This window comes from Cebus imitator, unplaced genomic scaffold, assembly GCF_001604975.1.
Source record: "Cebus imitator isolate Cc_AM_T3 unplaced genomic scaffold, Cebus_imitator-1.0 Scaffold664, whole genome shotgun sequence".
NCBI classification, from domain to species: Eukaryota; Metazoa; Chordata; class Mammalia; order Primates; family Cebidae; genus Cebus; species Cebus imitator.
In genome coordinates, this window is record NW_016107979.1 from 945435 (window position 1) to 957009 (window position 11575).

The 11575-nt window shown below is 44.3% G+C and overlaps 1 pseudogene; it reads left to right on the forward strand.

Annotated features, from left to right (window-relative positions):
* The first annotated feature begins 6274 nt into the window (after positions 1 to 6274).
* Positions 6275 to 11247, forward strand: LOC108295895 (annotated as a pseudogene).
* Positions 11248 to 11575: the final 328 nt, after the last annotated feature.

Below are 11575 nucleotides of genomic sequence, written 5' to 3' on the forward strand. Positions count from 1 at the left end.
GCTGGAGTGCAATACCACAATCTCGGCTCCATGCAAACTCTGCCTACCGGGTTCAAGTGATTCTCCTGCCTCAGCCTCCCAAGAAGCTGGGATTACAGGCATGCACCACCACACCTGGTTAATTTTATATTTTTAGTAGAGATGGGGTTTCACCATGTTGGGCAGGCTGGTCTCAAACTCCTGACCTCAGGTGATCCGTCTACTTCAGCCTCCCAAAGTGCTAGGATTATAGGCATAAGCCACCACGCCGGCCCCTGTTAAGTCTTTAAAAGGATATTCAGATACTTCCTCCAGCCTCCTCAAAGTCAATAGTCTTCTGATACAATGGATCAAAGCATTATTTTCAAGGGTAGTATTTTTTTTACTTTTTATTTTGCCTCAAGAATTCAAAGCAGCTCACCAAGTGCTGTCCCTGCTGTGCCTCTCTCTTAGTGGTAGGAAACGCAAAAGATTCCTTTGGCTAGGATGTCTCAACATACTCCTAGATCTTTGGGCCTCTAAAATATTCCCTAACGTGGCAGGCTTCCAGAACTTTGTAGGGCTTATCTCTCATCCTTCAGCAAGAAGTATTTCAAACCAGCATACTTGCTCCTTCCTAAAAACCAAGTCCAATTATTATTCTGTCATTAATATAATGGATGATGTTCTATAGAATGTCAAGATGATCAAAGTCACTGCAGACTATATTGCAACAGAAATGAGGAGCATTTAACAAATGCCTAGGACCAGATAGTGAATGATAAAGAGAATGCATTCAACCAAAACAGTTTTTGGCACTCAGTGTGAGACTACTGCAAAAATAGCTTGCATTCACAAAAGAAAGAAGTGCACATTCACTATCAGTATGGAGCATTTTGCTAAAGCAACCAGCTTACTGACTTCATGTGGCTTTGATTTCTTTCAGCATGGTGGCCTCCGAGTTGGTTATCTTCTTACACGGTAGCTCAATCCCACAGAGGCAACTATCCCCAGAAACAAGGCAGAAGCTGCATCACCTTTTATGCCTCGGCTATGAGGATCACAGAGCATCCCTTCTGGACATTACTGGTCAAAGCAAGTAAAGTCCAGCTCAGATTCAAAGGGATTGAAATTAGATTTCAGCTGAGTGTAGTGGCTCACACCTGTAATCCCAGCACTCTGAGAGGCCAGGGTGGGTGGATCACTTGAGGTCAGGAGTTTGAAACCAGCCTGACCAACATGGTGAAACCCCGTCTCTACTAAAAATACAAAAAATTAGCCGGGCATGGTGGCAGGCACCTGCAATCTCAGCTACTTGGGAGGCTGAGGTAAAAGAATCGCTTGAGCCTGGGAGGCAGAGGTTGCAGTGAGCCAAGATCGTACCACTGCACTCCAGCCTAGGCAAGAGTGAGGCTCTGCCTCAATTGAAAAAAAAAAATTAGATTTCATTTCTTGGTAGAGGAATGACAAGTTTGCATTGTACAAGAGCAATTGGGATGAGAGATATTGATATTGTTGCAGCCTTCTTTAGAAAATACAATCTGTCCCATCTCTCACAGCAAAAACTGTGCTATCCTGCTCAGGCCACGCTGAGACTTGTTCCTAGTTTTTGGAATAGAGGCAATGAGGACAGGCAGCAGACCCTGGAGTAATCTCGGAGGTGTCTGCTCAGAGGAGGACTGTGTAGAGTCTCTAGGCAATGGGAAGCTGCTCTCTTCAACTAATGGGGTGCAGGATACTTCTGCTGCCTGGTGGGTTCAGGGAATCTAGGGGCTCAAGGGTCTCAAGGATGTCTACCCAATGCCTGCCTGCATCCCAGTAGTTCTTTTTTTTTTTTTTTTTTTGAGACAAGAGTTTCGCTCTTGTTACCCAGGCTGGAGTGCAATGGCGCGATCTCGGCTCACCGCAACCTCCGCCTCCTGGGTTCAGGCAATTCTCCTGCTTCAGCCTCCCGAGTAGCTGGGATTACAGGCACGTGCCACCATGCCCAGCTAATTTTTTGTGGTTTTAGTAGAGATGGGGTTTCACCATGTTGACCAGGATGGTCTCGATCTCTTGACCTTGTGATCCACCCGCCTCATCCTCCCAAAGTGCTGGGATTACAGGCGTGAGCCACCGCGTCCAGCACATCCCAGTAGTTCTAGGGACCATTTCCTTCCTCTAGGGCTATGACTTTTACATCAGAGGCCTGCCTGGACTGTGCCTTCAGTCTGCTTCATAGTTCTGTTACTCTTACAATGAACCCATGAGTGTCATGTTTTAGAACAGTCTGTTATCTGCTTGTAGGAAATGGAGATTTTTTTTTTTTTTTTTAAGACGGAGTCTGGCTCTCTGTCGCCCAGGCTAGAGTGCAGTGGCATGATCTTGGCTCACTACAACCTCTGACTCCTATGTTCAAGCGATTCTCCTGCCTCAGCCTCCCAAATAGCTGGGATTATAGGCATGTGCCAATATGCCTGGCTAATTTTTGTATTTTTAGTAGAGACAGGGTTTCACCATGTTGGCCAGGCTGGTTTTGAACTCCTGACCTCAAGTGATCCACCCATCTCAGCATCCCAAGGTGCTGGGATTACAGGCAAGAGCCACTGCGCCTGGCTAAGGAAATGGAGATCACTCTTTAGTTCCTTCCATAACGGCCTCTGGCTTTCACTACTATGCTCTGAATCGACAGTTGGATGACGTAAACCTCTTTCTTTTTTCCCAATTCTTCTAAGGCAATTAACAAGAACAAGACAACTCTTCAATTCCTGTGATTATCACAACCCATATCCTTCAGGAGAATTAGCACGACTGCAGAAGGTACGCTTCTCTTTTCGCCTTTACCTCATCCAAGTACACCCTGGGTCAAGTGTAGGCAACGGGAATTCTTCAAAGTGCCAGGGTTTGTCACCACCTTACTCACCACCACCAGTGGGGTTTTTGTTGCCTCCATACCACTGAGAATATACTTTCCGTAGTCACTTCCAGTACCCATTATCTCCATTTGAGTTTCTCTAAAATCAGACCTTGTGACAAAGCTTTGAATACAGGAGTTTATCTTGGAGAGGATCCCAGCTAGAGAAAGTGAGTGAGTGTGGAGAGTAAGACGGGTGAAATAGAAAATTGAATTGATACATGGATTATCACTGTGGGCAATCTGGGCTCAGTCAAATTTGGGACCTCTCAGGAACCACACAGAATGCCCTATAATAGTCCCAGCAAGGTATGGGATGGTTGGATATTAATTCACCGACCCTCATTCTTCATGGGTTGAGGGGTGTTCAGTGCCCAGCAATTCTAGGATACCTTGTGAGGGTGGGGAAAGCTCTTGTTGTACTGGAGGAAATCCTCAGTCACAGAAGCAGAATGAAGCAGGTGCTTGAATGGGGAAGCCATCAGCATGCTTAGGATTCCTAAGTTCGCTGCAGCTACAGATCAACTCAGTCAAGGGGACATGGAGAAGAGCATCAAGACAGTCTGCTACCTGATCTTCAGTAATTCATATGAAAAAATCAGGAGGCAGTCCCTGTTAAACATTGTGGACTGAATACATGTGTTTATCACAACTCCATCCTGAAGCCTCTCTGAAATGACTGAAAAGGAAGAAAAATAATCTTTTTTTCTTTTTTGAAACAGAGTCTCGCTTCATCGTCCAGGCTGGAATGCAGCAGTGCGATCTTGGCTCATTGCAACCTCCGCCTCCCGGGTTTAAGCGATTCTCCTGCCTCAGCCTCCCGAGTAGCTGGGATCACAGGTGTGTGCCACCATGCCTGGCTAATTTTTGTATTTTTAGTAGAGATGGGGTTTCATCATGTTGGCCAGCCTGGTCTTGAACTCCTGACATCAGGGGATCCACCTGCCTCAGCCTCCCAAAGTGAGCCACCATGCCCAGACCGAATAAAAACAATCTTATAAAACCTGGAAGGATACAGAGAATGGAACAGGCAACAGCAGACAAGAGGTAGCAACAACATGTTGGAAGACGGAAGGCAGATGGGTGAGCAGTAACAAAGTTAGCAGAGCAGCAAGAAAGTTTGCTTTGCTGTGAAAAATATCAGAAAGCAAAAGCAACATAGGGTGTTTGCAGCAGAGGCTGTTCCTACCATACTGATGTCACCTGGGATCCCTCTGCATTCTCTGTGTAGACCAGCTGAATTCCAGCGTGCATTCTTTCACAAAACCAGCATGTTGTTGGAAGATGCAAGAGAGCTAGAAGTGCCTGGGGATTTATGTCCCTTCCCTCCTGTCACAGCCCTTAGCCAATGATTGATGAGGGTGGGGACATACTCCAGCTCTTTTGCCCTCTTACTGGGATGACTCTGAGGTGTGACATGCGATGTTCCCCAAGCCCTCTGCAGGAATGAATCAAAATTGCCTACCATGTGACTTGGTTCGGTTGTACCCTTATGTGGCCTCTTCCTACTCCTGCTTCCTCACTTCTCTTTTCCCTGGGAATATTTCCTAATAAGTCACTTTCATGTGCATTTTCCTCTAGTGCAGCACTGCTTTACGATACTTCTGTTTCAGTGATGTAGGGGTGTGTGTGTGTGTGTGTGTGTGTGTGCGTGTGTGTGCGCGCGCGCGCGTGTGTGTCTGCATGTCTGTGTGTGTACGTGCATGCACTGGGTTATCATTTAACATAAATTTCTTAACGTGAAGCCAGTTTGAAAGCCACTGTTCTATACTACATTACCTGCCGATTTGTGTTTAGTTCACTGGGCTGAAAATTTTCCTTGATGTCCCAAAATAAGAACTGTAGATCAGATTCCAAATCTTACTATTTATTTGAGCAGAGTGACTTAAAATATATTAAATAAAAATGTAGGTTGGGTGTAGTGGCTCACACCTGTAATCCCAGCACTTTGAAAGACTGAGGGAGGTGGATCACTTGAGGTCAGGAGTTTGAGACCAGGCTGGCCAATATGGTGAAATCCTGCCTCTACTTAAAAAACAAAACAAAACAAAACAAACAAACAAAAAAATACAAAACAATTAGCCAGATGTGGTGGCATGCGCCTGTAGTCCTAACTATTCAAGAGGCTGAGGTAGGAGGAACGCTTGAACCTGGGAGGCGGAGGTAGCAGTGAGCTGAGATTGCACCACTACACTCCAGCCTGGGTGACAGAGCGAGACTTTGTCTCAAAACAAACAAACAAAAGTATTAGTTATGACTCTCAAGAATGAGTCAATTTTGACACCATTGGCTGGTCTGGTCTTTGACTTCTTGGGCAGCCAACCCTGCTAAATAGTTTTCAAAGTCCAGGCATCCCTTTAAGGTTGATAAATGTGGCACAAAGGTTGTGAGAGTTGATTGTAAATTTTTTGCACAGTAGCAGAAACAAGAAGACCAAGTTTGCTTTGTAGCAGAGCCAGAAGGTGTGCCTCAGCACAGGGCAGGACAGTCAGCCCAGGACTCTGGCCCTTGGCTTGGCTTGGATGGAGACAGGTGAGGTGTACAGAATTGCCCTGCATTCGCCCCCAAAGACAAGGTAGTTAAGAGAAGGGAAGAGAACACACCGCATACTCACTAACAACCAGTGAGACCTAGCAAAGAGGTCACACAGATTTCTGTCTGTCAGATTTGTGGGGATCCCAGGGCAGGCCTGACTGCCAGAATCCACTGGAGGCCATGAGTAGAGGGCTGAGAACATCAATTCTGTAAGTACAGTGGAGATGAAATCTGGAAGGAAGTGCAAAGGAAAGGGCAGGAGACTCACCTTCCCAGGAAGCCGTGGGATCCCTGCCATTATGTGTGTCCATTGATAATCCTTATTTTGTCAGTGCATGATGTAATATTGTCTACATGTTTAGAAAAGAGCAAAAATATGTTGAAAAATCTGATGGAATGATTAAGACACAAGGAAGGAGATCTAAACTATCAAATTTAGGATGGAGATAGATGTGAGTTAAGAGTTTTTAGGGGGCCAGGCACAGTGGCCCATGCTTGGAATCCCAGCACTTTTGGAAGCTGGAGTGGGAAGATCACTTGAGGCTAGGAGTTTGAGACCAGCCTGGGCAATATAGTGAGACCCTTTCTCTAAAAAAAAAAATTAGCTGAGCATGGTGGTGTGCACCTGTAGTACCAGCTACTCAGGGGGCTGAGGAGGCAGGATGACTTGAGTCCAGGAGTTGGAGGCCGCAGTAAGCTATGATTGTGCCACTGCACTCCAGCCTGGGTGAGAGTGAGATCCTGTATCTAAAAGAAAAAAATATATATTATTTTTTAAGACGGAGTCTCACTCTGTCACCCAGGCATGTGTCACCATGCCCCGCTAAATTCTTGTATTTTTAGTAGAGACAGGGTTTCACCACGTTAGCCAGGATGGTCTCAATCTCCTGACCTCAGGTGATCTGCCTGCCTTGGCCTCCCAAAGTGCTGGGATTACAGGCATGAGCCACCACACCTGGCAAAAAAAAAAAAAAAAGAATTTTTAGAGTCTAATATTGTCCCAAAGAAGAGCTTCACTTTCTGACAGGCATGGATATTCTGGGAACCCTGAAGGTGTGCCGCAGCATGGGGAGTAGGTGCTCATCAGCATCACCAGGGTCTCTGTTAAACGGAATACTGTGTATGGGTATCAATCCCTGGAGAGGAATTCTGTGCACCTATTAACAATCACAGAGGAGAATACCCCACCAACTTCTATTACTAAGGTTCCTAGATCTGGTAGTTTTCCAGATCCAGCAGGAGGGTTTGCCCAAATCCAGCTGCTAGTATTTGGTGAGACAGAGCACTTGCACAGCATGTCAGGCAAAGCAGCTTTCATACACCCAGACAGGCACCAAGGGTCAACGAAGTCTTGGATCCATGATGTCCTGGCCCCACAAGGCTCAGAGGCTGACCAGGGTGGATGCAGTCTTATCTGTACGTGCCCTACTTTACACCTGAAACAGTTTGGATATCTGTCCTCTCCAAATCTCATGTTGAAATGTGATCCCCAATGTTGGAGGTGGGGACTAGTGGGAGGTGTTTGGTTCATGGGGGTGTACTCCCATGAATGGCTTGGTGTCCTCCCCGTGGTAATGAGTGAGTTCTCACGCTATTAGTTCACATGAGATCTGGTTGTTTAAAAGAACCTGGTGCTGGCCGGGCGCGCTGTCTCATGCCTGTAATCCTCGTGATCCACCCGCCCTGGCCTCCCAAAGTGGATGTTCGTAATTAGAGGATTCCACAAAATGGGGTAGAGAATACCCAGAAACATACTCATCCTAGACTCTTAACTGTCCTTACCCTCCCATCCTAGCTTTTCAGATTAACTCCTTCTAATGTGTCAAGATTAAACCAAAACCTTACCTATTGAGAATAAAAATAGACAGTTATCAAGGAGCAAAAACGCTCTTTAAACAAGCTCTGAAGATTGCCTTAATTGAGCTTAGTTCACATCCCAGGATAAAAGTAGGGTCTGATCTTTGCTATCACCTGAAATATTCATCCATGGCTACATGAATGAAGGGGGAGTCAAGACCAGTTCTGCTGTTTAGATACAGGTTTCCAAAATAATTGTACTGTTCAAATCACACTTACAGCCTTATGGTCACAGGGACTAGTTCTTACAACTAAATTTACATACAAATTCCTTTTGCAGAAAGGCTCATCTGAGATAATCAATAAGATAACTTTAGATAAAGTTAGGTAGAAGAAAGAGAAACAGAAATACAACTTTAAGAAGAAGTATGAAGAAAACCAAGACCTTACTCGATGATTTATATAACTGGATGATGGTGGGGAACAAAGTGCAATGATATTTACATTCCATTGACTATTCTAAAATGCTGTTAGAGTTTTGTTTTAAAGTCAATATTTACTTAATTCTTATTTATTTTTTTGAGTCAGAGTCTCACTCTGTCGTCCAAGCTGGAGTGGTGCTAGGATTATAGGCATGGGCCACTGTGCCCGGCCTAAAGCCAATACTTAGAAGACACTGCAAATTATACCCTTAAGAAGGATTTAATCTTTTAGAACTTGTAGTTATTAATCTAACAATGAGTGTGTAAGGCAGAGGAGGGTGGGGAGGAGACACATAGGTTTCTAAAACTCTTCTGGAGGTACCTGACAAAAAAATGTTTGGTGACAGCCATTGTGGGATTTGGAGGCTTGAGTGGCAGAATCTGTCCTCAGTTCCCTAGACCTGCGTGCTGCAGTACAGTAGCCACGAGCCACGTGTGGCTGCTGAGTGCCTGGGACACGGTTAGTCTGAATGAGATGTGCAGGAAGTACAAATGTATACCAGGTTTCCAAAACTTTGTATTAAAGAAAAAATAATGTCAAATATCTCAAATAATTTTCATATTGATTACATATTAAGTGATATTTGGATACATCAAGTTAAATAAAACATGTTATCAAAATTAATGTCACCTATTTCTTTTGTATGTGGCTCCTAGAAAATTTTAAATTACATATCTTTAGAAGGTTTGCATTTGTGGTTCCTGTGATATTTCTATAGAATAGCACTGTGTCTAAATGTTTCCCAGATCTCAGAAATCCCTGCAGCTCTTTGAGATTTTTGCAATGTCTGTTATTACTTATGGTAATATTATGGAATTGTGAATTTATTATTTTTCACTTTATACTGACTGACATTTTAAAGTTATTTTAGAAGGAAGCTATATTTGTGGGTTATGGCCAGTCCCTTGCAAGGCGCTGGGGCCTGGGCCCTGGACCTACTCCGGGGCCTGCCATGTGTGAGCCTGGCCAACTGCAAGCCAAATCCTGGCTCCAAGAAACCACAGAGATGACCAAGAGGTCGGAGAAGAGGTAGAAAATGTGGCAGAGGCCATAAAGGAGAAAGGCAAAGAGGAACCCGGCCCCGTCTGGGCTTTGAGGGAGGCCAGACTCCATTTTACACCTGAATCCCAAAATAGGGGTTTAATGAAGGACATAGCTTCAGACACCGGGATAAGCCTTTGTGTCTCAATAGACTGCAGTATCTTATTGATTTGGGTCATGTTGATCCTACTGAACCTACTGACTTAACCCAGCTTGTCAATGGGAGAGGTGTGGCCATCCAGCCAATTAAAAGGGATTATGGTGTCCAGCTGGTCAAGGAGGGTGCTGACACCTTTAGGGCAAAAGTTAATATTGAAGTACAGTTGGTTTCAGAACTAGCTATTGCTGCAATTTAAAAAAATGGTGGTGGTGTTACTATAGCTTTCTATGATCCAAGAAGCCCGGACATGATATGCAAACCTGTTCCATTCTTTCTTCGTGGACAGCCCATTCCAAAGAGAATGCATCCACCAGAGGAACTGGTACCATATTACACCAATGCAAAGAATTGTGGGTACCTGGTGGAGGCTGCCAAATTTCCCGAAACGTGACTTGAACTTGCCAGGAAGTATGGTTATATCTCACCTGGTATCAGTAAAGATGAACTCTTCAAAATGCTCAGTACTAGGAAGGATCCAAGGCAGATTTTCCTTGGTCTTGGTCCAGGATGAGTGGTGAATATGACTGATAAGAAAATCCTAAAACCTACAGATGAAAATCTCCTTAAGTATTATAGCTCATGGATACCCATCCAAGAAAGCAGAGTTGTTAAAGAGTACTGGAATAGGGACTGAAAGATCCGTATCCCAACATTGCATTTTCCTGTGCATAATTTTCCAGATGGTGACATTACTTTTCAGTGTACTCATCTCTCATTTTCATCTAAAATTAAAATGGCAGGAAACAAGGACTACATTTTTAAAAAGGGGTTGAATGGGTTTAATATATTAGCTCAAATTGTTAGTACACATTAAACATATAACTCTTGAAATTAAAAAAAAAAATTCTCTCTCTCAGCATACCTCTGAAACCATGTTATGCTGCAGTCATGACAGGCCAACTATACATAAGAAACGTTGCCCTGGACTGAAGAAGAGGGATTTAAAGGGAATTTCCTTGGGTGGTGGAAGCTCTTGGCCCACTCCTGAGCAGTGCTATTCCTGGCCACCAGAGGACTGGGCACCATGGGCCATGGCCTTGGGAGCAGCTGTGAGACAGAGCAAAATCTGAGCTTCGGAGGAGGGATGGAATTGCCTGCCTCAGGGGGGACTGTAAGACAACCCTAAGAAACACAGGCTTAGACAACGAGCACCTCAGTGGCAATCAGATGGACTGAATAATAAAGGTCTTTCTCTGTTTTCCATACATCCCAACAGCAGCCCCCCAACTCCTCAAAGGAAAGATTGCCCCACTCTGACATACAGGGTTTGAAGTCAGGCTAAATTTGATTTAGAAATATAACATGTTCAAATCAACAGGAAGTTGAGCAACACCCCCCCCCAACAATTCAGACCCTTACATATGTCGGCAACATGGGTGCCATGATCCCCATATATATATGAGGCTCAGATGGCCTAAGTGACTTCCCTAATGTCATTATAGTTAACAGTGACAAACCTGGAAGCCTTGTTATACCATTTTACAACAGGGCACCATGGACACAACAGAGATATAGCCCTTGCCTCCACACACTTGCCATCTAATTGGGACCCCGAAGATTCCCCCTATTATGTACTAAGGAAACACCAGAAAATGTTTTCACTGCAAACATAAATCCAATTCCCAACAAATGGAATCTAAGGCCCTGTTCAGCATCCTTCTGTTCCCCACAAATACATTTCTTGTTGTTTGTTTAAATTTAATATTTATAGAGATAGGTTCTCACCATGTTGCCCATGCTGGTATCAAACTCCTGGCCTCAAGGGATCCTCCTAATTCGGCCTCTCAAAGTGCTGGGACTACAGGCATGAGCCATCACTCTCAGCCTTTTATTTCAATACTTTCCTCTGACGACAAGGAAATGATCATTTGGCAGCAGTGGTAACAAGAGCCCAGGCTGAAATCTGACAGACCTGGCTTCCAAATCCCAGCTCCACCCTTTTTTACTGTGTGACTTTGGGGAAATACTTAACCTCTCTGGGCTGCAATTTCCTCATTTGCAAAAAGAGAAAAGTTGTGTTAAAATTTAGAAATATTGTGTGCAAAAGGCACAATATTATGATTATCATTGCAAATAATCACTCCTTATTCTTCTCTTTCCTCAAGATCTTCCATCGGCTTTAATATGAAACAAGAGCAAGCCTTTCATGTAAGGAAAATAAAAAGGCTAAATGGCGTTCGTGTGGCTGCACCTGTCTGTTCACTACTTAGCGCCACCATTTTTCTACAATCAATATGATTATTTGCCTCTGGACATAGTTTCCTAGCAACTCACATCTTGAACGAATTCAGGTGAATTTCCTTTATCACTTATAGCCGTCTGGCTTCTGCATCAAGTACAGGTATTGATCAACTTACCACCTATGCAACTTATGACCATTCGACTTTACGACCACAATCGCTAGCCACCACTGCTCCACGTCTGGCAGCGCAAACGTTGCCCAGGTGGGCGTAGGACAGTGCGGACCAGCTTCCGGCAGCACTACTATCTCCGCATGCACCATTTCAACTGTACATATAGCCTACTCAACTTATGACCAAATCGTGTTACGACCGGTCCGCAGTCCTGACCATGGTTGTTAAGTCGAGCACTAGCTGTAGCTCTTTGCAGTCCTTCATAAATATGAGTATTATGCCTGATTAAGAGAAATGAGCAAATGTTAAGTTTATATACTACCTTTCTCTTGGGATTTTTTTTTTTTTTTTTTT